Below are 25,753 nucleotides of genomic sequence, written 5' to 3' on the forward strand. Positions count from 1 at the left end.
CAGAAATGCAAGTACTACTAGAGGTAGTATGTGAATGATACGTACTCTTCCTGTAAGAGCCAAATTGTCAAATAAGCTTAATTTAAGTAGTCAAACATGTTGACTAGCTGCAATAAACCTGAGAGAACAAGAAGAAAAGATCAGCAAAAATAAATTGACAGTCCTTAAAGAATAGAAATGGGGAAAACCAAAAACATCCTTGTGATAATGCTGGAAGAATCTTCCAGTCCTATGACTCAGGGAAATAACATTCTTACTGGCACAACAATAGGGATTAAAATAATGGATGAAAGTCTACCCATAACGGCAGCACCCACTATTTGCATAAATAGTTTGGTTAAATATGACTACATTTAAATTTTATCTTAATTACAAATACTATTCCACTAAAGCACCAGCAAAGAAGGTGTGTGCAGAGGGGGAAGACATGGACTAGCCTATCCAATAGTTATAATATGGCCAAAAATAATAACAACAGTAATAGTAATAAGGTAGTACCTGTAATCAGTATATTAAAAAGAGAGGATATGGTCCCATTTAACAGACAAAGCTTGGCAATAATTCTAAGACAATGGCTCAAAAGATGGCCTTCTTGTCCCTCTGTGCAAAAGGAAAGTGTTCCTCTTTCCCATAAATCAACCAACTAAGGAAGGCTCTGGGAGAGTTTGCAGATGGAAAGCTGCTCAAAAAGCCTAGTTCTGGTGATACTTTACCACCCCTTGGGTGGGGGAATTACCACCTGGGAACTGGGGACTGCAGTATTTAAAAGCCCTTTCTTTTCCGTTCGGTAACAATCAAGGAATCATTTCAGCTTGTGAAGTACTGCTACTATACTCTGAGGGGGAAATCAAGGAAGTAAAAGGAAGTACACGTCTGTTTTCATTAAAGTTCCTTAACATCTCTACTAGTTTCCTACTTGCTAAAACGCACAATCTCAGGCCTCACCCCAGATCCTTCAAAAAAATCTGCATTTTACAAAAGCCTCAGGTGATTTGTATACAGATTTAAGTCTGAGGTGTCCTGGTCTAAAGTGCCACACCTGACAGCCTGACATCCCCAACTAACCCCATGCCTAACTGCGTATCACTACTTTCCAAACATTTTAAAACTTGAGAATGGACAATGAAAGCAACTCAAAATCTGAATATACTTCTGATAATGGAGAAAGTGTTGAACTAACTAAAAAGTTTGGACTTCCTAACTCCTTTTCCAAGAGGAAAATTGTATGAATAGATTTGTGTTTTGAAATCTAGCTCTAACAAGATGAATAATATACTGGAGGCAGATAAATTAATTAGGAGCTACTGTAGTGATCCAAATGAATGATAACGGTGGCCTGAAATAGTATAGTAGTAATGAGGCTATGAGGGAAGTAGATGAATCTGAACGATATCTAGGAACTAAAGTTGACAACATGTGGTGAATGAATAGATGTGACATGGAGGTGGGGCAGGGAAATATGCCAGATACTCATGTAATTCAGGACATTCATATCAATAACCTGGAAAAACTAAGCAGATGGCCATACTACTCACAAGTTAGGGAACACCAGAGCAATAAGGTTTAGCAGAAAAGACTAAATTTTTAGGAAAAAAACAGAAATGTTCAGTAGACAGACTGGCACACAAGTCTTAAGCTCAAGAGGAAAATAGGCACTGGAAATATATATTCATAAATTAACAGTAGTAACACCCACTTCTGGCCAAGTTGGAGACAGAGGGACCAGATTTACCTGCCTGCTTGAAACAACAACAAATACATAAAATGCATGGAAAAATGGTTTTCAGACAATAACTATCAGCACACAGTAATGAATCCTGAGAGACAGAAAACTAAAAACTCTGCAATTACTTCCTAGAGAGAGTTTCCAGACAGCAGCACAGTGAGAAAGAACCTGGGCAGAGACCAGCAATCTCCCTGAATTGAGGAAGTGGGTATGGGAGCCCAGCAAGGCCAAGGTAGCTAGAGTATGCAGGACCGAATTCTGAAGAGAAGAAAGCTGCCCCAAAATATCCAGAGATCGGAAAGGGCCCCCTCTCTAGATTTAAGCTAAGCATTGACCAGTGCAGGCACAGAGGAAGCACCCCAAGGCTAATGCATCTGAAAGGATTAGAGGGAAACTGATACAAGAAGAATGACTGTGCTCAATGAAGCCAGATTTTAAGGAGTACGCACTATATGATTACCTTTATATAAAATTCTAGAAAATGCCAAGTAATCTATTGTGACAGAAAGCAGGTCAGTGGTTGCCTTGGATGGGGGAGAAATTACAAAGGATCACAGGTAAACTTTTGAGGGTGATGGATATATTCAATATCTTGGTTGTTGTGATGGTTTCATGGGTGTACACACGTGTCAAAACTTATCAAACTGTACATTTCAAATTTATGCAGTTTATCATATGTCAATCTATCTCAATAAAAAAAAAATTTAACTATCAGCATATACACAGAACCTGAAGTTATGAGGGTGGTTGCGATTGCTGAGCAATTATACACAGATTGAGAAGAAGGCCTAGGAAAGGACCATAAAGAATACCAACATTTAAAGAAGTAATAAAGCAGAGAGATTGTGAAGGAGTTTTCAAAGAATTAGAGGAGAAACTTGCAGAGTGTGGCATAATTGAAGCAAAGGAAAAAGAGTTTTCCCTCAAGGAGTCTTTAAAGGAAAGAGCAATCTATGTCAAATTAAGATAAAGCCTAAAAAATGTTCAATGTACAAAAGAGAAGAACATTATGAGGTAGGCATGGTGTAGGAGAAGGAGCACCAAGACAGTCATCCTTGATCCAATAATTTGTTATTTTAACTAGAAAGACTAAGAAATATAGTAAAAAAATTTATTTAAGGCTTGACTGTTAAGAAAAACCATGAATCCTAGATACTAATAGATTATTTTTCATCTGGTACTGGCACCCTCCTAACTAATATGCTACATTCAACATAAACAACAGTAATTAACTGTCCTTAATTGAGTCTTTAAAGGAAATCAAATCAGAATCAAGCTAACAGTAATTAATGCATATACTCATTAAGCATGAGTGAAAGTCCAACTTGGAGGTCTATCTTCCCATCTAAATTTAATAGGAAACTAAATACTTGAAATTCTTTCAGTTTTTCTTTTTTAATGAGTAATAGGGTTATTTATGTTCTTCCTATCAGCCAACCAAGAAGAACAAGATTTTTTTTGCCTCATGTTAGAATAAAAATTTATGTTTACATACAGATGCACATCATCAGCACACATAAGAATTTAATTCAGTAAATTAAATTAAGTGAACAATCTTCAAAACAAATGCAGATTTATCTATGTTATATAACACTAAAATTCCAAGAGACCAAACTAGTCATCCTTCAAAATAAATAATACCAAAAAGTAATTATGTTTAATTGCTTCTTTTAAATTTTTACACAGATAGAATATTTTATAACTTTTTTTTGTTTCATTTCTGAATATTTAGTAAATTCAATCTGTTACATCTCTTGACTATCAACATACTTTTAAATATCTAAACTCAAGCTAAAAATCTCTGTAATATTTTGCAGCAGGGGCGTTTTAGATATTGGATAAAATAGGCCAATGTAGAAGGCCAAACACGTGTATCATTCACAAACAGAGGCAGACTTTGTTCTTGTCATTAAAAACACTTCCCCTGCTCTCTACCTCATCTTACTAGCTTCATTTCCATTTGTACAGTAGTAATAAATGTCTGGAGAAAGCCCACTAGTTCACAATATTGTCCAGACCAACCAATCCCTAAATAAGACTAAAATGTTAAAAAAATTTCACAGTGGGACTGCCCTGGTGGCGCAGTGGTTAAGAATCTGCCTGCCAATGCAGGGGACACGGGTTCAATCCCTGGTCCAGGAAGATCCCACATGCCACGGAGCAACTAAGCCCGTGTGCCACAACTACCGAGCCTGCGCTCTAGAGCCTATCTACTTCTCCTATCCTGATTCAAATGGAATGCCAGTATGGCAACTCCTAGGATTTGTCACAAATGGGAAACCAAGTGTCATCTTCAAAATTTCAGGTCTTAAATCTGGAGGAGGAAGCCAGCACCCTTTTGGAGCCATGAATATTGTCCGAACTCCATCTGTTGCTCAGATTGGAATTTCAGTGGAATTATTGGACAGTCTGGCTCAGCAGACTCCTGTAGGTAATGCTGCTATGTCTTCAGTTGACTCACTCAGTTCACACAAAAGATGTTAGACAACTTCTACAATTTTGCTTCATTGTTTGCTGTCTCTCAGGCCCAGATGACACCAAGTCCATCTGAAATGTTCATTCTGGCAAATGTGGTTCTGAAATGGTATGAAAACTTTCAAAGACGACTAGCACAGAACCCTCTCTTTTGGAAAACACAATTTGAATAAAATAATTTTTAATGGATTCTGAAATTTGTCATGTTTTGAAGATAATCATTCTATTTGAAAGCATGAAGTCAAAAGGATCATGAAGCATAAGTTTAAAAACTGCTTATGACTATGAAGCTTAATTAAAATCTTTATAAAAAATTAAAAACACTGAACTACTGAGCCCGCGTGCCACAACTACTGCAGCCCACGCGCCTAGAGCCCGTGCTCCACAACAAGAGAAGCCACAATGAGAAGCCCGTGCACCGCAACAAAGAGTAGCCCCTGCATGCCGCAACTAGAGAAAGCCTGTGTGCAGCAACGAAGACCCAACACAACCAAAAAATAAATAAAATTTTAAAACTTCGCCTTTAAAAAAAAAGAAAAACAAAAGAATTATAGGGGAAATCCGTCTTTAGTTAAAAAAATTTTTTCACAGTAAATCCCATTTTACAACTATGCACATTTCTATCCGTAATCATTCAGAACATCAATTACATTCTTATATAACATATAATTTAAGAGGAAGAAAATAACCTATAGTAGCTTGAGACCAGACGTTCATTAAAAAAACTTACCAATGAAAGACAGAACATTAGAAGTTCTAAAAAATTATTTTCTGTGATATTTAGAAAGGATTTTTGTCTGTGGCCCATGCTGTTTCCTTTTTTTTTTTCTTTTCTGATATTTAACAAAAGAAAATATTTGGGTTTAAAAGACTACATTACTCCCCACAAGCAGTTTTACAAATTGTGCAAAAGAAAAGAGATTAAAGGCGGGGGTTCGGGGGTGGGCATGGAAAGAAAAGATTCACTCTTCTTAACCAACTATTTTATTAGACACAGCTGCAACAAATATAGTTTTAAAAAAACAAACCTGAAGACAATAGCTCATTATGTTTAGTGCCAGGCCCATAACAGTTTGGGAGACACAGCTAGACATTAAAAGCAAATCTACCACAGACATACTGGGTTATAAATGCAAGTACCTGGAGTTCTGCAATCAGCTGTGGTGAGCAGCCTCTGATCAATTTATCCTAGTCAGGAGCAGCCAGAGGAAATGAAATGAAGGAAACAGGAAACAGCAAAGATAAAATGCTTTTTCCTAGGGTAAACTTCAGTGTGGCATTGACAGGAATCTGGTCCTTTCCTGATCAACTGACCATGTTAGGAACAGGGAATGAAAGTAGTTATTAAGTACCACAGGACAATTCAAGATGACAGACATAAAAACAAGCAGCAGAAGTGCTGGGAGCAGGCATTGAAAAAAGGAAAAAAGAGGAGAAGAATGAAAGAAAACAGAACTTAAAAAACGCTTCATGGGAATAACCTTCATACTTACGCTACAACGCAGCAGCATTACCTGGAGCACTTGCTACAACAGTAGGTCTGGGATGAAGCCCAAGAATCTGCATCTCTCACAAGGTCCCAGGTGATGATAAAGCTAGACCCAAAAACCACACTTTAAGAAGCACTGCCCTATACTTACCCTTTTGTAAGACTCAACCCACTCATGCTCACTTATTTAATTAATATCTGTCATCTGGAGTGGGGGGAAAGACTGTTAAACCCATCACTGTCATCACTGTATTCCTATCACCTAGCACAATGCCAAATACATCACAGTCTCCAAATATTGCTTACTGAATAAAGACCATTGTGAAAAACACGGAATGTAGTGAATGGCGGCGGGGAGGGAGATTAAAAGAGAAAAGTATGAAGACATAGAAAACAAAAGCACAATATAAATGTCCAAGTATTTGCTACAGGAACTGCCCAAGTCTTAATGAGAACGGCAGTAACTGGCCATCAATCTAATTTCATAGGGAGGTCATAAGCCAAAGAAATTTGACAAGGGCAGAAAAAGCAAAAAAGTTAGAAGTAAAAGAAGAAAAATCAATGAATATTTTATATCATTAAAAAGATGGTATTTTTAAACAGCAAGAGTGATAAATTCAAGTGGAGAAGAGAATATGTTATGGATATACCACCATTAGATATCTATAATCTTAATCATCATCACTAAAATTCATTAAGTATCTATGAGTCAGACACTAACACTAGGCAGTTACATTTACTCAACCATTCCAGATAATATTCTCTACATTTCAGAGATAAGTAAACTAGGCTGTAAGTGATGAAATCATTTGCCTTTAGAGTCAGATGGACCTAGGCTCAAATCTCAGTTTTTCCTACCTCACCTCCGAGTAGAATGGCCTTGGGCAAATATTTTGGCCTTTGAGCCTCTTGCTTAACTGTTATTTTTTCCATTCCGTCAGTTTTTTTGTTATAGCTGTCTTGCTTATTTTTAACCTACCATTTAATGAGTTCCCCGTGTGCTAAATAACGTGGTAGTCAAGGGCATTAATGTGTAAACTCAGTGAACACAGTAGTGCATGGATCTGAATTCCAAATAAAGCCAATTTCTTCTTTTATTAAACAGGAGTAATAATAATAATACCAACCACATAAGGGCTTGGAAGAGTGTCTAGCAATAAAACCTAGCTTCTATTGTCATTATCATCATCACCATTATTACTACTAATCCATATATCAACACCAAGATGAATATTAGTCCCATTTTACAAATAAGGAAATTGAAGCTAAAAGAGATTAAGTCCTGGGATCTGTAATTACTATAACTATTTAAGTACTTTGTGTACTTGGTTATTTTATCTGTACTCAAAGTACTGTTAACTAAAATTTTGTTTTTAAAAGTTGCGATTTATAAACCTTATAGTTTTCAGTCTTCTCGTTTACAGGAAAAGATTTTGTAAATGTGATGGGGGTGGGCGGAGACACTGTTTAACAGAATTAACCTCCAATTAAGAATAGTTAGAAAGGTAGTGTAAAAGAGAAAAGAAAGCAGAGGCATCATCTTCTCCTATATTATATACAGAACTCATAAAGGAGGCCTTCAAGAAATACTTGATCTGATGTAGTTCTACTTTCTTTGAAGCTGTGTTTCTCATTTTAGGGTACATATACCCTTCCTGGAAATACATATCCTCATATGCAGAGGCACAGTTAATATATGACCTATTCCTAAAGTACTAAATGTATTCAAAGATTGGGGGGAATAGTTAAATAGTACAGAACACTACAGAAGACTTCAAAGAACTGGGCAACCACACTAGTACAACTTGAGCCCCTTGGGATATAAACCATGTCCTCTCCTACCAAAGTCATTTGATGGCAGTCTGAGTACACCAGTTTGTAATGTAAACCTTTTAGTAGCATAACATTAAATCTGTTTCTACAATTACCAAAAATGAGGTCAATATGATCAAATCAGATAATACATGTTCATTTTCTTCAAACTGTTAAGCCCTATCTATATAAATTAGTATTAATGTCTGCTTTGTTTTTTAAAAACTATGGCCCACCTCCTTGAGGAAAGGGCACATGTAACAAATAGTTTTCTCTCTCCAAAGTCATTTTTATAATTAACATTTATAGAAGATTCTCTACCACTATATCTTTAGAATACATATGCAAATTGCTATTGTCAAGCAATTTAAAGATAACAGATGTGTGTTAATCTTTTCATAACATTATATGATTCACTACCTAGTTCATCTCTTCCCTTCCCTTTCATCCACTGACAAATGCCAGAGTATTAAAAGTTGGATGTTCCTATTTTAATTTTCTTCCCCCATACCCATGCTGTCCAATAGAAATAAAATGTAAGCCACATGTAATTTTAAATGTTCTAGTAGCCACATTTAAAAAAGGAAAAAGAAACAGGTAAAATTAATTTTAATAATATATTTTATTTAATCCAATAACTCGAAAAAGTATCATTTCAATATGTAATTCATATAAAACATTATATATGAATGTTTAATATTTTAATGATTTAATATTTACATTTTTTCAAACAAAGTCTTCAAAATCCAGTATGTATGTATTTTATACTCACAGCACATCTCAACTCAGACTAGTCACATTTCAGGAGCTCAACAGCCACCTGTGGTAGTGACTCTGTACTGGATAGAGAAACCATATATGGTGACACAAACAAGAATTTCCCTGGCCTGAAGGCTACAAATTCCTGACATTCATGCCTACCTAATCTGCTAAAGCAACTAAAAGAGAAAAACTTTATTTATTCCCTCTCCTTTTACTATATATCACAGTACAACTGTGAAATTTAATGAAAAAAGGTATGAGTAATTCAACATAATAAGTACAAAAAGTATAAATCTCTGCACTAGCAAAACTGAAAACATTCTGTGCTATAGCAACAAACAAGAAACCAAAAAAGACCATTTGGTGAAAGTTAAAATGTATTAATTGAGTACCTACTGTGTGTAACATTAATCTATAAAAAAATACAAGGGACTTCCCTGGTGGTCCAGTGTTAAAGAATCTGCCTTGCAATGCAGGCGACGCTGGTTCAATCCCTGGTCAAGGAACTAGGATCCCACATGCCACGGAGCAACTAAGCCTGCACGCCACAACCACTGAGCTCACGCGCCTCAACTAGAGAGACCAAGTGCCGCAAACTACACAGCCCACGCACCCTGGAGCCTGTGCACCACAACTAGAGAGAAGCCTGCGCATAGCAACTAAGACCCAATGCAGCCAAAAATAAATTAAATAATTAAATAAATAATAAATAAATCTTAAAAAAAAAATACAAATAGGATCAGTCAGTGATTCTCAAACGTGGCTGGAATTCAAACACAGGCAAACTGACTTCAGAATTAGGAAACCTCTAGGGCCTTTTTGCTGGTACCACGTCCTCTCTGTAATAAACCCGGATGACTTTCCTTTTGGTAACTGCTAATACCTCCCCAACTTCCATGCCACACCCACCTCCTCCCCCCCACCCCCCGCCCCGCACCCCCTGCCAGCCAGGAAATGGTAAACTGTCTCTACTGCAACCCTTTCCTTCTGCCCCCAAGGCAGATATACAGAACTGTTCTTTAAAACATGTAGAAAACCATAATTCAGGAAGACACATGCACCCCAGTGTTCACTGCAGTGCTATTTACAATAGCCAGGAAACAACCTAAACGTCCATCAACAGAGGAATGGATAAAGAAGATGTGGTACATATATACAACGAAATATTACTCAGCCATAAAAAGGAATGAAATTGGGTCATCTGTAGAGACATGGATGGACCCAGAGACTGTCATACAGAGTGAAGTCAGAAAGAGAAAAACAAATATCATATATTAACGCATATATGTGGAATCTGAAAAAACTGGTATAGACGATCTTATTTACAAAGCAGAAATACAGACACAGACATAGAGAACAAACGTATGGATACCAAGGGGGAAAGGGGGGGGGGGCGGGATGAATTGGGAGACTGGGATTGACATATATACACTACTGATATTATGCATAAATAGATAACTAATGAGAACCTACTGTATAGCACAGGGAACTCTACTCAATGCTCTGTGGTAACCTAAATGGGAAGGAAATCCAAAAGAGGGGATATACGTATACATATAGCTGATTCACTTTGCTGTACAGCAGAAACTAACACAACATTGTAAAGCAACTGTACTCCAATAAAAAATTTTTTTAATAATAAAATAAAATGGAAAAAAAAAGTGATCAAGAGAATGGATTAAACAGATTGTAAATCAAGATAAGTGTCCCAGTCCTGAAGTTGATGCTGATTTGCTAATCGACCTCTGTTAAGACATCTTATTGCTTTGTGTCCATCCTTTGTCAGCACTAAATGAAAACCCATAAAGCACTGTTTTAAAACATGTTGGAAATGTTTGCCCCCTACCAACCAACCACTGGAAAGCCCTAATAAAAATAAAAGGAAAAAAAAACCTGTAATTCTCTCCTCAGGAATTTAAGTCCTTTACCATGTTTGTGTGTATTCTGAAACTTTCAAGAGAGTGATATAACATAAAAGATCTTCCAAATTTATTTAACTACCTGAACTTTTCTCCTTCTCCTGGCAGGACCTCACCCTACCTCACCCCACCCCTTGCCTCCATTAATTAAAGGTACCCAGTCCTCAGAATTCTGTCTGCTCTTTCACACCCAAGCTAACTCAATCTATCTACTCTCATATGGTTTGAACAGCACAGATCTCTGGTTCTCAAAGTGTGGAATCAGAGTAGCATCAGTATCACTTGAGAACAAGTAAGAAGTGCAATTCCTGGACACCAACCCAGACCTACTGAATTGGACACTGGGTGGACATCAGTAGCGTGTGTATAACAAGTCCCCCAAGTGATGATGTGCACTAAAACTTGAGAACCACTGCCACAGACTAACTAGCTCCAAACTGTTATCTCTAGGCCAGACCTCTTCCCTAAAATCCAGACACAGTCTAGTAAGATGGTCAAAAAGCATTTTATTGAACTTTGAAAAAAGATGAAATCATACAAACTGGAGAATATAAATAGTAACTATATACTCACAGCTAAGGAAAAAAATCTGTCCTTAAGAACTTGTATTTCAAACTCTTAGCCATAATATTTCTAACGAGAAAGTTACTAACAAAAAATTTCAAATTCATGACAGTGTTCATCACCAGCCTTGAAAGAAAGAATCTCTGGGGATATCCATACATATTTGTTGGCAAAAGTAGAGAATATCTCTGGAAGGTACACAAAAAAATAACAGTGGCTGCCTGTACCATTTGAAATTTTATCATGGGCATGTAACTTTTAAAAATTAATATATTACATTTAAGGTAATATTTCACTTTTAGTTATAAGAAGATAGTTTTCTTATTTACTTTCTAAAAAAATTCTTATATTAGTAACACTTGAATTTAAAGCCCTATTAGAACTAGGAGATTTGTTTTCTGTGAAGTTTGATGCTGCCTTTGCATCATTATGTTACATTAAACCAAAGCCCCCTCCCTTCATCATGTTCCCTTTAACTCCATAAACATTTTTTTCACTAAGAACCTATGAAAAGCCACGTGTCATCAGTAAAAAAAAATAATATGATCAAACAGGGCCATACCTTAAGCAGGGCTCAGAGGCGACAGGATTCGGGGAATTATAATATAGGAGGGTTATAGCCTGCTTAATCATATTCAGAAAGTAAAATGGGAAAGCAATAAAAAGTAAAAACAAATAAAAATATCTCAAATGAAAACCCAAATGTTGCCACTTGAAAAAAATGCTAGAAAAGATTCTCAAACTAAAAAACAGCCTTCTCAAAAGAAGCTGAAATGCAGTAAATGTTACCTGAAATATAGAAAAATCTCAGTCAATATGTACAGTAGAGCTTAAAAAAATCCAGATATCTGAGACAGGAGAGAGTGAAAAAAAAATCTGTAGGGATAATACTTCACATTCCACAAAACAGTTTTTATAGATAACCTCTCATTTGAATCTCACAATAGTCCTGTAAATAGGCTGTGATATTAGAACAACTACGTTAAGATGTATTCTAACAAATAAAGAAATCAAAGATGAGAGAAGTTAGGTAAAAGCTGTAGAAGTCAAAAATATTTTAGTCTTTACCCTGTATCTTTCTAATGCATCTAGTCCTTTCTTCTGTATCTCCACATGGGTAAATCTAGATAGCCTGGGATTACTAAACTCTTATTTCCATTCACATCCGCATTCTGGCCCATTCACTAATGGACCTACCACTTTGTCAAAGCGAACTAGAATTCCGTTCAGCTTCTTTCCCTTTATCCTTTCTTGCAAAGCAAAAGCATCATTCACACATAAAGACCAAAGCAAGAACCCAGCTCTTACAGATTCCAGAGTAAGAAATCCACAAAGGCTTACACCAAATCACATTAAGTCCATTTATGCATCTGCAAACTTCAAGTCATAAAATGGCACCCATTCCCATCAAGTCTATTCCTAGAGGACAGAGGACAGAAGATAAATTCTAAAATGTGTGAATCAACACTTAAAATCATGAGAGCGACAGGAAAAATGGGCAGGGCACCAAGAAGAATCTCAGCAGATTTCCATACCCCATGTGACATATATGGTAAATACAGAGTGAGTGATCAGTGCTCCAAGACAGCAAGCCTCACATTACGAAACAACTATCCACTCATCATTTTCCCATTTTACAAATTATTGTTAACGTAATGTTAATCTTTAAGAATTATTAATTCCTAACATTTATTCTTCATATTAATTCTTAATAAGTATTATTGAATATTGTTAATTACTAATGATGTTAATGATTAAGAAGGATGGATTCAGGGGTGAGATACACCTAGATTTTAATCTCGGTACCATCAGTTATTACTTGTGTAAAATTGAGCAGGTGCAGAGTTCTCATGAATAAAATGGAGATTGACTCGCCTATCTCTAAATTCAGGATTAAATAAATTAAATGTGTTTGTCTAAATTATCTGTCAAGTAAAAGTCCTCAAATAAGTGGTAGCTTTTTTTTTTTTTTTTTTTTTTGCGGTACGCGGGCCTCTCGCTGTTGTGGCCTCTCCCGTTGCGGAGCACAGGCTCCGGACACGCAGGCTCAGCGGCCATGGCTCACGGGCCCAGCCGCTCCGCGGCATGTGGGACTTTCCCAGACCGGGGCAAGAACCCGTGTCCCCTGCATCGGCAGGCGGACTCTCAACCACTGCGCCACCAGAGAAGCCCAGTGGTAGCTATTTTTATTTACAATGACAACACAGTATCATTTTCATTATTTCCTTATGATTAGGGCTCAGCATTTTTTAAATAGCATTTTCTCAATGCTTCCTTACTCTGCCTTCACAGGCAAAATACCAAATGTTTAATAACTCTACGAAATCTTCAAAAAAGTAGGACTTCTAAAATGAAAGCCAAGAAAAAAGAAACCACAGATTTAAATTGAGTAATCTGTTTTAGCTAACATGAAGCTATTAATAAATTCTGTAAATCAATATTTCTCAAAGGTATTGTTGATGGTCCACATTCATCAAAATTATCTGGTGAAATCTTTAAAATGCAGACTCATGGGTCCTATCCTAGACTTACTAAATCTCCCTTAGTAATTCTCTGGCAAATAAAGTTTTATAAATTTGTTTTAAATAGGCTAGTGTGAACTTTTGACACAGCAACCAACAAATGAAATAAAGTTAAAGTTATACTATATGTAGCAATTAACTAGGCTATGTGTTTGTAATGTAATAAATAAAGATAAATAAAAATAAATCCAACTACAAAGCACATGCAAAATATACATGCCAGAAAAAGTACTAAGTCTTGGCAAATATGAAATTGTCAAAGGGAGTTAATAGCTCATGTCCTAGTCTCTTCAGGCTGCTATAAACAAAATACCATAGACTGGGTAGCTTATAAAAAACAGAAATTTATTTCTCATAGTTCTGGAGGCTAGAAGTCCAAGATCAAGGCACTGGCAGATTGGGTATTCTGGTGAGAGCCACTTCCTGGTTCAAAGTTGGAGTTCTCTGCTTTTCTTTCACGGTGGAAGGAGCAAGGTAACTCACTTGGACCTCTTTTATAGGGACCCTAACCCCATTCATGAGGGCTCCGACCTCATGACCTAATCACCTCCCAAAGATCCCTCCTCCAAATACCAAAACACTGCGGATTAGGTTTCAACATAAAAATTTGGGGGGGACATAAACATTCGGTCATTAGCAGCTTACAATAAGGGAGTTTATTTTACATTCTAAACAAAAAATTGCCTATTAAAAATAACTAGACCTGGTAAGAAATTTAGTAGGACTATTTACCTATTGTACATAAATGATTATTTTCATAAAAGCTGTACAAAGCAAACAACAGTCCTTAAAATAGTCACTAGAGGCTACCACTTCAAAGGTTTGGGGCTGTTAACTAGTCCCCAATTTTTTTTGAAGTGAGTTTTCATTACTCAAAAGGATACAGAGATTTTATAAAAGGAAGACCAGAATGATCCTATTCTTTCACTACACCTCTGCAAAACCCTCCCCCAATTAGAACAAAATTATATAATTTCAGGACTTCCCTGGTGGCGCAGTGGTTAAGAATCCATCTGCCAAAGCAGGGGACATGGGTTCGATCCCTGGTCCGGGAAGATCCCACATGCCACGAAACAACTAAGCCTGTGCACCACAACTACCGAGCCTGCACTCTGGAGCCCGAGAGCCACAACTACTGATGCCCACGTGCCTAGAGCCCACGCTCCACAACAAGAAGCCCGCGCACTACAATGAAGACCCAACGCAGCCAAAAATAAATAAATATAAAAATGTTTAATTATATAATTTTAAATTAAAAACTCAAAAAGAAGGTTTCTTTACTGCCTTAAGAGTCTTCTCTAAATCTTGGCCCTTTACGGTCATGTCGTGCTTTTATATCATCAATTATCCTAAACTATAATAGCAAGTTTTTACACTAAATCTATATTTACTGGAACACACCCTGAAAGTATATTTTATTTATGTTTTTAAACCCATGAATTAGCTTGTTTTGGGTCATATATTGTTTTTCAGAAAGTCAATGCTTTTGAATGTAATAGTAAAAAGAAAGTCCTGGGCTTCCCTGGTGGCACAGTGGTTAAGGATCCACCTGTCAATGCAGGGGACATGGGTTCGAGCCCTGGTCTGGGAAGATCCCACATGCCGCGGAGCAACTAAGCCCATGCACCACAACTACTAAGCCTGCACTCCAGAGCCCGCGCGCCTAGAGCCCGTGCTCTGCAACAAGAGAAGCCACCGCCCTGTTCGCCACAACTAGAGAAACCCCGTGCACCGCAACAAAGACCCAACGCAGCCAAAAATAAATAAAATAAATAATTTTTTTTAAGTCCTAAGTGTGATACCAAACTATTTCAAGGTCAAAGTAAGCATTTTTTTCATAAAGCTCCAAAGTTTATACTTTAAAAAAAAAGAATGAGAACAAAACACATACTGATAATTGTATAAACATAGTAAATATGCATCTATCACTACCTTAAGTAAACCAAAAACTTTAACTTTGTAGTGAACATTCAGTCAATGCATTCTTCATTAACAACTAGAAAACTCTTCTTCAATTTCCAGGAAGGAGGGACAGTTCACCAAATATTTTTCCAAGAATCAATACTTACATTATGGGCTTCAACTGTGAAGAGGTTTGATAATACCCCCAATATAGATGAGAAAAAAAGATTAAAAGATAAGATTTAATTTCTTCTCCAAACAGATATTTTTCCATAGAATGATGGTGGTTACTCAAAAGATTCTCCAAAAAATGTAACTTTTTTCAAAGAAATTTTATAAATGCAAAAATTATTCAAATTTTTAAAATTTTCTTATAGTCTACAAATAAAGCTAAAACAGATACCTTCAAGCCAAAACTATGCTATTAAGTTCTAATCTCTAAAATAATTTTCACCAGGTCCAAAAACAACAAGAGATTAAGTCCAACTGGAAAAGATTTATTTTGCTGACATTATTCTATTTGGTTCAGTTTCTTTCCATCCTTCAACTCACATCCTTTCTCACTTTTAACCCACATTAAATAACTATTTAAACTGCCAAATATTTTAAGATCTATAGATGGCTGGCTCAATAAACTCATCTCAACATATTTCTATTGTATCATAAAAATTCCAAAAGTCAATTAAAATAAAAATTGTTAAGTACAGGAAAACTGAGTCTACATTTCATCTCAAGTACACAAGAGTAAGAAACTAGGACGACCTTCCCCTTTCATTTGTTTTTAAGAACAAGAAATTAAGTTTTATTATGCCTAATTAATCTACTGCTTATACTTCTCTGACACACATCTCCTCTCTCCAAACTTCATTCCATTCCAAGTTTTAGTTTCTGGATTTTATCATTTATGACAGCTTACAACTCCCAGTCTTGCTTCAAGAGTGCTCAAATTTTGGAAGCAATTCTGGAAGTAGATTAGAAAGTTCAGTTTTCTAAAATCAAACTGCAGCAAAACTTAACATCCCATAAGAGAGCCTATAGTCTTCCTTCTATGGAGTTAACAGTAATACATCTCACAATATACAAGAGCTTTAAACTATTCACAGACATTATCTTGTTAATCTTTACAAAATTTCTATAAGGAAGCAGATAGGAACCTTGGAAGCTTTTCAATCCTTTTTAGACTCTCCAAGTAGTTTCTTAGATTATAATGTTATATGATATACTACTAAATAAGCAACCTGTGAGATACAAACTGCACTTTAATAATTTAGGAAGGCAACTCAAATGTATTAGCAGAGGAGACTTCCCTTCCCTTCTAGGAGACTCTAACTGGAAGACATGGTTTCAGTTAGTACAAAGTGGGCTTCATGGCCCTCTCTTTCTCTTTCTCACATGGCAAAACAAATGCAATAAAGCTTCTATCTCTCTAAAGGGAAAGAACCAAGCATTTAGCCTACCTTATTTGTACAGGCCATATCTTAAGGTAACTAAATAGTTGATAAAAGTTCTCTTTATAAAATACTCCAGCTAATAAATTACAAGGGAATGACAGAATTAGAGTATCCCATTTTGCAACCCTTAACAAAATGGAGCTAGACCAACAGACCCCAAAGCATGGTCCAAGGAACCCCTGTGGGTGGGTTCCCAAAACTCTTTCAGAGAATCTGCAGAGTCAAAAGTATTTTACAATAATACTAAGATGTTACTCGCTTTTTCCCCCTCACGCTCTCATGAGTGTACGTGAAGTTTTCAGAGGCTACATGACACGTGATATTACAACAAACTAAACGATAAAGCAGATGAGAATCCAGCTGTCTTCTTTTAAGCCAGACAATAAAGAGATTTACAAAAATGTAAAACAAAGCCACTCTTCTCACTAAGTTTCTGTTTTGGAAAATAGTTTTCACAAAAATGTTATTTATTTAAACATGCAATGGGTTTATCTTTGTTATTTCTAAATAAATAACAGATATTTCTGAATTTTTTTAGTTTTAATTTCTAATAAGGTAAACACCAATAGATATAATATCATTTACACATAAACAAAAGGTCTTTAGGTCTTTAATAATTTTTAAGAATATAAAGGGTCCTGAAACTAAAAAGCTTGGGGACAGCTATCTAGGCAATTCATCAGCATCTGCTAACATCACAGAAAAACAGTTGACCAGAGTTTTAATCCTCCTGATGGAAATACAAAATATCACCTATGAAGTATTCTTGAGAAAATAAAATTGAACATGAATCTAATCAAACATCTAGTTTAAATAAAAATCTACCTATTTACAGGAAATACAACGTTCAGAGGATTACACTAAACAACGCCATAGGAATGCAATCAGCAAAATCCAGCCTGTAGAGAATACTACAGGACAATCAGCTTTATTCAAAAACTAAACTGCAAAAGAATAAAAGAGGAAGAATGTGAAGACTAAAAGCAACTTAACAGACACAGCAACCAACTGCAGTGTATAGACTTTATTTGGGCAAATATAAAAACATGCATGAGATAATCATGGAAATCTGAACACTGGATATTTGATATTAAGGAATTATTATTTACGTGTAATAGTGGTATTGTGGTTATCTTTAAAGAGTCCTTATCTTTATAAATTTATACTACTTACAATGAAATGACATGATTCTAGAATTACCTCAAAATAATGGGAATTGGGGAAAAGAGATGAAATATTATTGAACCTGGGTAATAAAATACATTTATACATAGGGTTCATCATACTATTTTGTTCACCTTTGTTCATTTGATTTTTCCATAATAAAGGTAGTTGTTTTTTAATGATTCAAGTTAGGAAAAAATTTATTTCTGTAGGTAAGCTGAATCATTATCATATACTCTTAAGCCAAAGGCTATTATAACCAGTATTTCTTCCCATTAAGCTGCCTGATGTTGTGCTGTTTCTGCTTCAGAAGACAGCCCTGAACAGTATGTCTTTGGTTTTCCAGCGTTTTATTTCTGAACCCTTCGCCTCCAAGAGTATCAAAACAAAAGCAAAAACAAAAAGGACAACTGGTAAGAAAGGAAGGTTATAGAGAGGACAAACATAAAGAGAGGAATCAGTATAGCAAGTTGGAAACTTCACACTAGAAGGATATAGTCTCATCCCAATAGAACAAATACCAGCATGCTTACACACATGCATTTCTGATTGTGTGCTATAGCCGAGACCCTGAAATGAAGAAAAAGTTCAAAACAGAGCCATGGGAAGGAAGGAATGAGTGCACGTTAAAGTAAGTTCACTCCTGTCTTTTTCTATTTCAGATACGGACTTTGATTAGTCTTCACATTTTGGTTTTCCTGGAGGTGTTGAAAGACTAGCCCTAAAAGTTATTGGCTTGGGCTACAGATGAGATTCCCCACCCAATGAGGCTATGTAAAGATCAAGGATATAACACCAATAACCTTACACTGAGGGTTTCTTGTACTATGATTTTAACAGAATTTTAAGTAACTTGCATAACAGATTTATGAATCACACAAATCTCAAAACTTTCCCCACATGATAAGAAAGAGTAAGCCATGTCATAGAGTAGGGCCATGTCTATTTTTCCAGGATCATCCAAATTTCAAATATCCTATCTTGTCGTCAGGTCTTGTATCCTGATTACTGGTCTGCAAAATACAGTCATCATATCCATGGAACTTAAATAACTAAGAAACATATTTAAATAACATCTCCCCATCTAATAATCATCTTAAATTATGCTTCATTTTCAAGTCCTCCAAAAGAAGCCACTCTAACAAACATCTTGATAATCTATCCTTAGCTGAGTAACTCTCAAGTGTTCTTTAAAAAAAAAATCAGATAATAAATGGAAAAGTATATTGAAACTGGTAAGTTATACTCTATGAATACCAGTTATTCTTTGTTTTTAATGGATTACTTTTCTGAGAAAAAAATATCAATATTTTTAACTTATGGGTACATAAAAAGCTAAAGATAGGTGTTGGTTTTAAATAAGAAAGAAATAAAAGTTGTTAATCACACTGTTTCACTCCTTGCACCAGAGCAAATTTCTATTATTTTTCCCCATTTTAACAATGTAAACAGTTTTAACAACAAATTTTAAAGAACTCAATGACAGTATGTAAGCAAGGTCTAAAAGAAAAATGCATGGAAAGTTAACAAATTACAAAAGGGTTTTACTATTTGTTTGTTTTTAAAACTATTCTCAAAATTTACCACGGAATCAGGTAATTTAAACTTAAAAAATGAAACTATCATCCCAGTTAATGCAATAAGAAAAGGAAATAAAATGTATACAGATTGGGAAGGAAGAAATGATACTGTTCACAGATGACACGATCATCTATGTAGAAAACCTGAAAGAATCAACAAAAAAACTCCAGAACTAATAAGGAATTATAGCAAGGTTGCAGAATATATGATTAGTATTTTAAAAATCAATACGTTTCCTATATACCAGCAATGAACAAGTGGAATTTGAAATTAAAAACACAATAGCTCCCCCCAAAATTAAATACTTAGGTATAAATCTAACAAAATATGTACAACATCTATATAAGGAAAACAAGAAAACTCTGATGAAAAGATATCAGAAGAACTAAATAAATAAAGGGATATTCTGAGTTCACAGTTAGAAAAATTCAACACTGTCAAGATTTCAGTTCTTTCCAACTTGATCTACGGATTCAATGAGAGCACAATCAAAGTTCCAGCAAGTTATTTTGCGGACATCGACAAACTGATTCTAAAATTTATATAAAGAGGCAAAAGACCCAGAATAGCCAACACAATATTGAAGGAGAAGACCAAAGTTGGAGGACTGACACTATCCAACTTCAAGACTTACTATAAAGCTACAGTAATTAAGATGCTGTGGTGCTGGTGAAAGAACAGTCCAATAGGAGCAATGAAACAGACAGTGAGCCCAGAAATAGAGCCACATAAATACAGTTAACTAACAAAGGAGCAAAGACAATACAATGGAGCAAAGATAGTCTTTTCAACAAATGGTGATGGAACAACTGGACATCCACATGCAAAGAAATGAAACTAGACACAGACCTTATAACTTTCACAAAAATTAACTCAAAATGGATCACAGACCTAAATGGAAAACCTAAAACTATAAAACTCATAGAAGATAACTGGGACTTCCCTGGTGGTGCCCAGATAAAGACTCCTCGCTCCCAACGCAGGGGGCCTGGGTTCAATCCCCGGTCAGGGAACGAGATCCCACATGCACACCGCAACTAAGAGTTCACATGCCACAACTAAGGAGCCCACGTGCTGCGACTAAGGAGCCCACCTGCCAAGACTAAGGAGCCCGCCTGTCGAACCTAAGGAGCCCGCCTGCCGCGACTAAGACCCCATGCAACCAAATAAATAATTTTTTTTTTTTTTTTAAAGATAACTAACATAGGAGAAAACCTAGATGACCTTGGGTTTGGCAATGACTTTTTAGGTACAACACCAAAGGTACAATCCATGAAGAGAAATAGTTGATGAACTAGAAGACAAAACAGAGTCTGGGAAAAAATATTTACAAAAGACACATCTGAAAAAGGACTATTAGCCAAAATATCCAAAGAATTCTTAAAACCCAACAAAAAGAAAACGAACAACCCAATTTAAAAATGAACCAAAGACCTATTAATAACCACTTCATCAGGGAAGATATACAAATGGCAAATAAGCATATAAAAAGATGCTGTGTCATCAGGGAAATGCAAATTAAAACAAGGTACCACCACAGGACTTCCCTGGTGGCAGAGTGGTTAAGAATCTGCCTGCCAAGGCAGGGGACATGGGTTCAAGCCCTGGTCTGGGAAGATCACACATGCTGCGGAGCAACTAAGCCCGTGTGCTACAACTACTGAGCCTGTACTCTAGAGCCCACAAGCCACAACTACTGAGCCCTCGTGCCACAACTACTGAAGCCTGCACACCAGGAGCCCATGCTCTGCAACAAGAGAAGCCACTGCAACGAGAAGCCCGCACACTGCAACCAACAGTGGCACCCGCTCACTGCAACTAGAGAAAGCCTGCTGGCAGCAAGGAAGACCCAACGCAGCCAAAAATAAATAAATAAAAATAAAATTAAATAAATAAAAAGCAGTATTTTAAAAAAGAGAATCCACCTGCCGATGCAGGGGACACAGGTTCGAGCCCTGGTCCGGAAAGATCCCACATGCCGCGGAGCAACTAGGCCCATGCGCCACAACTAGTGAGCCTGCGCTGTAGAGCCTGCATGCCTACAACCTGTGCTCCGCAACAAAGAGAAGCCACCGCAATGAGAAGCCCACGCACCGCAACGAAGAGTAGCCCCCACTCGCCGCAACTAGAGAAAGGCGGCACACAGCAACGAAGACCCAACGCAGCCAAAAAGTAAATAAATAAATAAATTTATTTAAAAAAAAACAAACAAGGTATCACCACATATCTATTAGAATGGCCAAAATCAGGAACAATGAAAACCCCAAATGCTGCCAAAGATATGGAGCAACAGAAACTTTCATTCACTGCTGGTGGGAATAGTACAGCCACTTTGGAAGACAGTTTGACAGTTTCTTACAAAACTAAACACACTCTTACCATATAATTTGTTGATCATGCTCCTTGGTATTTACCGAAAGGATCTGAAAACTATGTTTACACAGAAACCTACACGTGGATGTTTATAGCAGCTTTATTCGTAACTGCCAAAATGTGGAAGCAACCAAGATGCCCTTTAGTAGATGAATGGATAAATAAATTGGTATATCCAGACAATGGAATATCATTCAGCACTAAAAGGATATGCGCTATCAAGCCATGAAAAGATATGGAAGAACCTTAAATGCATATTACTAAGCGAAAGAAGCCAATATGAAAAGACTACCTACTGTATGATTGCTATTATATGATGTTCTAGAAAAGGCAAAACTATGGAGACGGTAAAAAGATCAGTGGTTGCCAGGGGTTAGGAGGAAGCCTGCATAGGTAGAGCACAGAGGATCTTTAGGGTGGTGAAACTACTCTGTACGGTACTATATCGATAGATATATGTCATTATACATTTGTCCAAACCCACAGAATGTACAACACTAAGAGTAAACCATGATGTAAACCATGGACTTTGGGTGTCTGTGTATGTTCATCAGTTCTAACAAATATACCACTCTGGTAGGGGATGTTGATGATGGGGGAAGCTATGCACAATGTAGAGGGAGGAGAGATGTGGGGAATCTCTACAACTTACACTCAATTTTGCTGTGACCCTAAAACTGCTCCTGAAGTCTATTAAAAAACAAAACTGTCAAATCTGTTTCTGAAGCCAAAATAAAATTAAATGAGCAAAACATTTTACCATTATCATGCCCATCTTATGTGTTACTATTACACATTTTTTCTTGAATAAAAAATTCCAGTCAGTAACAGTGAAAATTCTTCATAGAAAAATCAGTGGGTTACAAAATGCTAAAAATGTCTCTCGTACAGTTTCATTCTAAAAAATTCCATGACATTAAAAAAAAAAAAAAGATATTTCCTGAGACACAAGTATTGCAAAGGGAGCAATTTACAAAATATCAAAATAACAGCAGTTACTGTAACTGACTCTTTCTTATGCCCAAATTTTTTGGCAGATGTTTTCTAGTATTTGTTATCCTCAACTATTCACTGGAATAGATAACCATATTACCAACTGCAGTTCACAATAAAAAGGAGCATAAGTTTAGCATAAGTTTAACTCCAATTTTAGTTTAACTCCAATTTAAGCTTGGAGTTTAAGTTTAACTCCAATTTTAAGTCAACTTCAAGATTTTGTAATTTTAGAGCAGGAATCTAGGAGAAAATATAATTTAGAAATGAAATCATTTACTCAGATTTGCCACATTTGCCACATTCTCAATACAGTCTTAATTCTGCATAGCAAGCAATGAGCTAAGTGTTGAGGATATTAAGTGGAGTCTCAAGGAAAGCTAAGCTTAAAAAAGGAAAACATTACATTCTAATAATTATTTCAGAACCACGTATAGCTTAAAGTTGTTTTGCGTTCACCCTTTTAACCTTGAATTCAACAAAATAAAAATTTGAGGAATGTAATTAAAGTTCCTTGTCTCTAATCAACTTACCATCTAAATATTCCACCAATCTCAAGATTGAGTCCCTTCTCTGGGAGAAGTCTGTGGTTAGATTTCATTGACGCAGGAAAGGTTTTAATCAACAGGCTAGAAACACAGGCCTTAAGTTCTATATACTGAAGGTGGAAGTAACTTCTCTGAATTCAAATATATTGCCATCTAGAAATGAAGCCAGGCATAAAGAAAGCACTTAAGCTCTAGATGTTTACCCTTCTGACATTTCACTGAATCAATAAAAAAATTAATTAAAGTATCATTAGAATTCATAAAAAATGAATTCTAAGGATCTTTGGAAAGTCAAAGATAGATTTTTATTTGTTTCTTTGTGCAAACACAGGATCAGATATTTGGTGGAAAACCACATAAAAAACTACAAATGTGGACTAGAAAGTAATGTGATTAATATTTTAACATATAACATATTCTAACTGACATGATCAAATAAGCAATAGGACCTTCTCAAGGCTTTCTATACACCTTATGAAGTTGTACACACTTTATGAAAATATCATTAACCAAAATATTTTTTAGTGCTCCTCTTTTGATATTTCCATTAAAGCTTTGGCATACTCTTCTGAACAACTGTTCATTCGATAAACATTGATTCAACACCTCATTTATGCTATAACTCCTTACTGGTAACAAATGTTTGTCATCTGAGGGTAGATAATGATGCTTTGAAAAAAAATCATCCCAGGTCATCTGGGGAAACTTAGGTGATTAGGTTAATTAATACCATTATTATCTGATTTTAAAAAAATGAAATCTTAGAACCTTAAATGCATGTTGCTAAAATCAAAGAAGCCAGTCTGAAAAGACTGCATAGGAGAATTCCAACTCTATGACATTTGGGAAAGGTAAAACTATAGAGACAGTGGAAAGATCAGTGGTTGCCAGGGGAAGGGGAGGAGGTATGAATAGGTGAAGCATAGGGGATTTTTTAGGGCAGTGAAACTATTCCCTATGATACTGTAACGGTAGATACAGTGACATTATGCATTCAACAAAACTTTTTTAAACTGTACAACACAGAATGAACCCTAATGTAAACTACACATTTTATTTAATATTGGTTCATAAATACTGGTTCATCAATTGTAACAAATGTACCACACCAATGCAAGATGTTAATAATGGGGGAAACTAGGGAGTAGGGGAGTATATGAGAACTCTCTACTTTCTGCTCAATTTCTCTGCAAACTAAAGCAACTCTAACAAAGTCTTTTACAGGCACACCTCGTTTTATCGTGCTTTGCTTTATCTCACTTTGCAGATATTGCATTTTTTATAAACCTGAGTGGAGCAAGTCTTTCAGAACCATTTTTGCCAATAGCATTTGCTCACTTCCTGTCTCTGAGTTAGATTTTGGTAATTTTTGCAATGGTTCAAACTTTTTCATTATTTTATTTGTTATGGTAATCTGTGATCAATGATCTTTAATGTCACTATTGCAATTGTTTTGGGGTGGCACAAACGGCAACCACATACGACAGCCAACTTAACTGATAAATGTCTGTGTTTTGACTGCTCCACTGACCGGCTGTTCCCCCATCTCTCTCCCTCTCCTCAGGCCTACCTATTCCCTAAGACACAACAATATTGAAATTAGGCCAATTTATTACCCTACAACGGTTTCTAAGTGTTTAAGCAAAAGGAAGAGTCCCAAGTCTCTCACTTTAAATCAAAACCTAGAAAGGATTAAGTTTAGTGAGGAAGGCATGTTGAAAGCCAAGACAGGCTCGAAGCTAGCCTTCTTGCACTAAACAGTTAGCCAAGTTGTGAATGCAAAGGAAAAGTTCTTGAAGGAAACTGAAAGTGCTACTCCAGTGAACTCGATGATAAGAAAGCAAAATAGCCCTACTGCTAATATGGAGAGAGTTTTAGTGGTCTGGATAGAAGATCAAACCAGGCCACAATATTCCAGTAATCCAAACCCTAATTCAGAAAAAGGTCCTAACTCTCTTCAGTTCTATGAAGGCTGGAGAGGTGAGGAAGCTGCAGAAGAAAAGTTTAAAGCTAGCATGGGTGGGCTCATGAAGTTTAAGGAAAGAAGCCATCTCCATAACATAAAAGTACAAGGTGAAGTAGCAAGTGCTGACGTAGAAGCTGCAGGAAGTTATCCGGAAGATCTAGCTAAGATCATTAACGAAGGTGGCTACACTAAAAAAACAGATTTTCAGTGTACTGATAGGAAAAAACAGCATTATATTGGAAGAAGGCGCCATCAAGGACTTGCACAACTACAAAGGAGAGATTCAATGCCTGGCTTCAAAGGACAGTCTGACTCTCTTGCCAGGTAGGAGCTAATGCAGATGGTGATTTGAAGTTAAAACCAATGCTCACTCACCATTCTGAAAATCCTAGGGCCCTTGTGCTCCATAAAAAGAATAACAAAGCCTGGATGACAGCACATCTGTTTACAACATAGCTGGCCCACTGTTGAGACCTACTGCTCAGAAAAGATTCCTTTCAAAATAT

At 36.3% G+C, this 25,753-nt stretch overlaps 1 protein-coding gene and 1 pseudogene across 2 annotated transcripts in view; one reads left to right on the forward strand and one right to left on the reverse strand.

The window, feature by feature from the left end:
• Window positions 1–25,753, reverse strand: part of PAWR (pro-apoptotic WT1 regulator) — a gene marked incomplete at its 5' end in the record, with an annotated part of 99,936 nt that overhangs the window by 57,891 nt on the left and 16,292 nt on the right. The gene's annotated exons all lie outside the window — the stretch shown is intronic.
• Window positions 4,015–4,374, forward strand: LOC309829353 (protein Hikeshi-like; annotated as a pseudogene). The gene has a single exon. The product of its transcript is annotated as a protein Hikeshi-like (transcript).

This window comes from Grampus griseus (genome assembly GCF_964374135.1).
Source record: "Grampus griseus genome assembly, chromosome: 11".
Classification (NCBI taxonomy): Eukaryota; Metazoa; Chordata; class Mammalia; order Artiodactyla; family Delphinidae; genus Grampus; species Grampus griseus.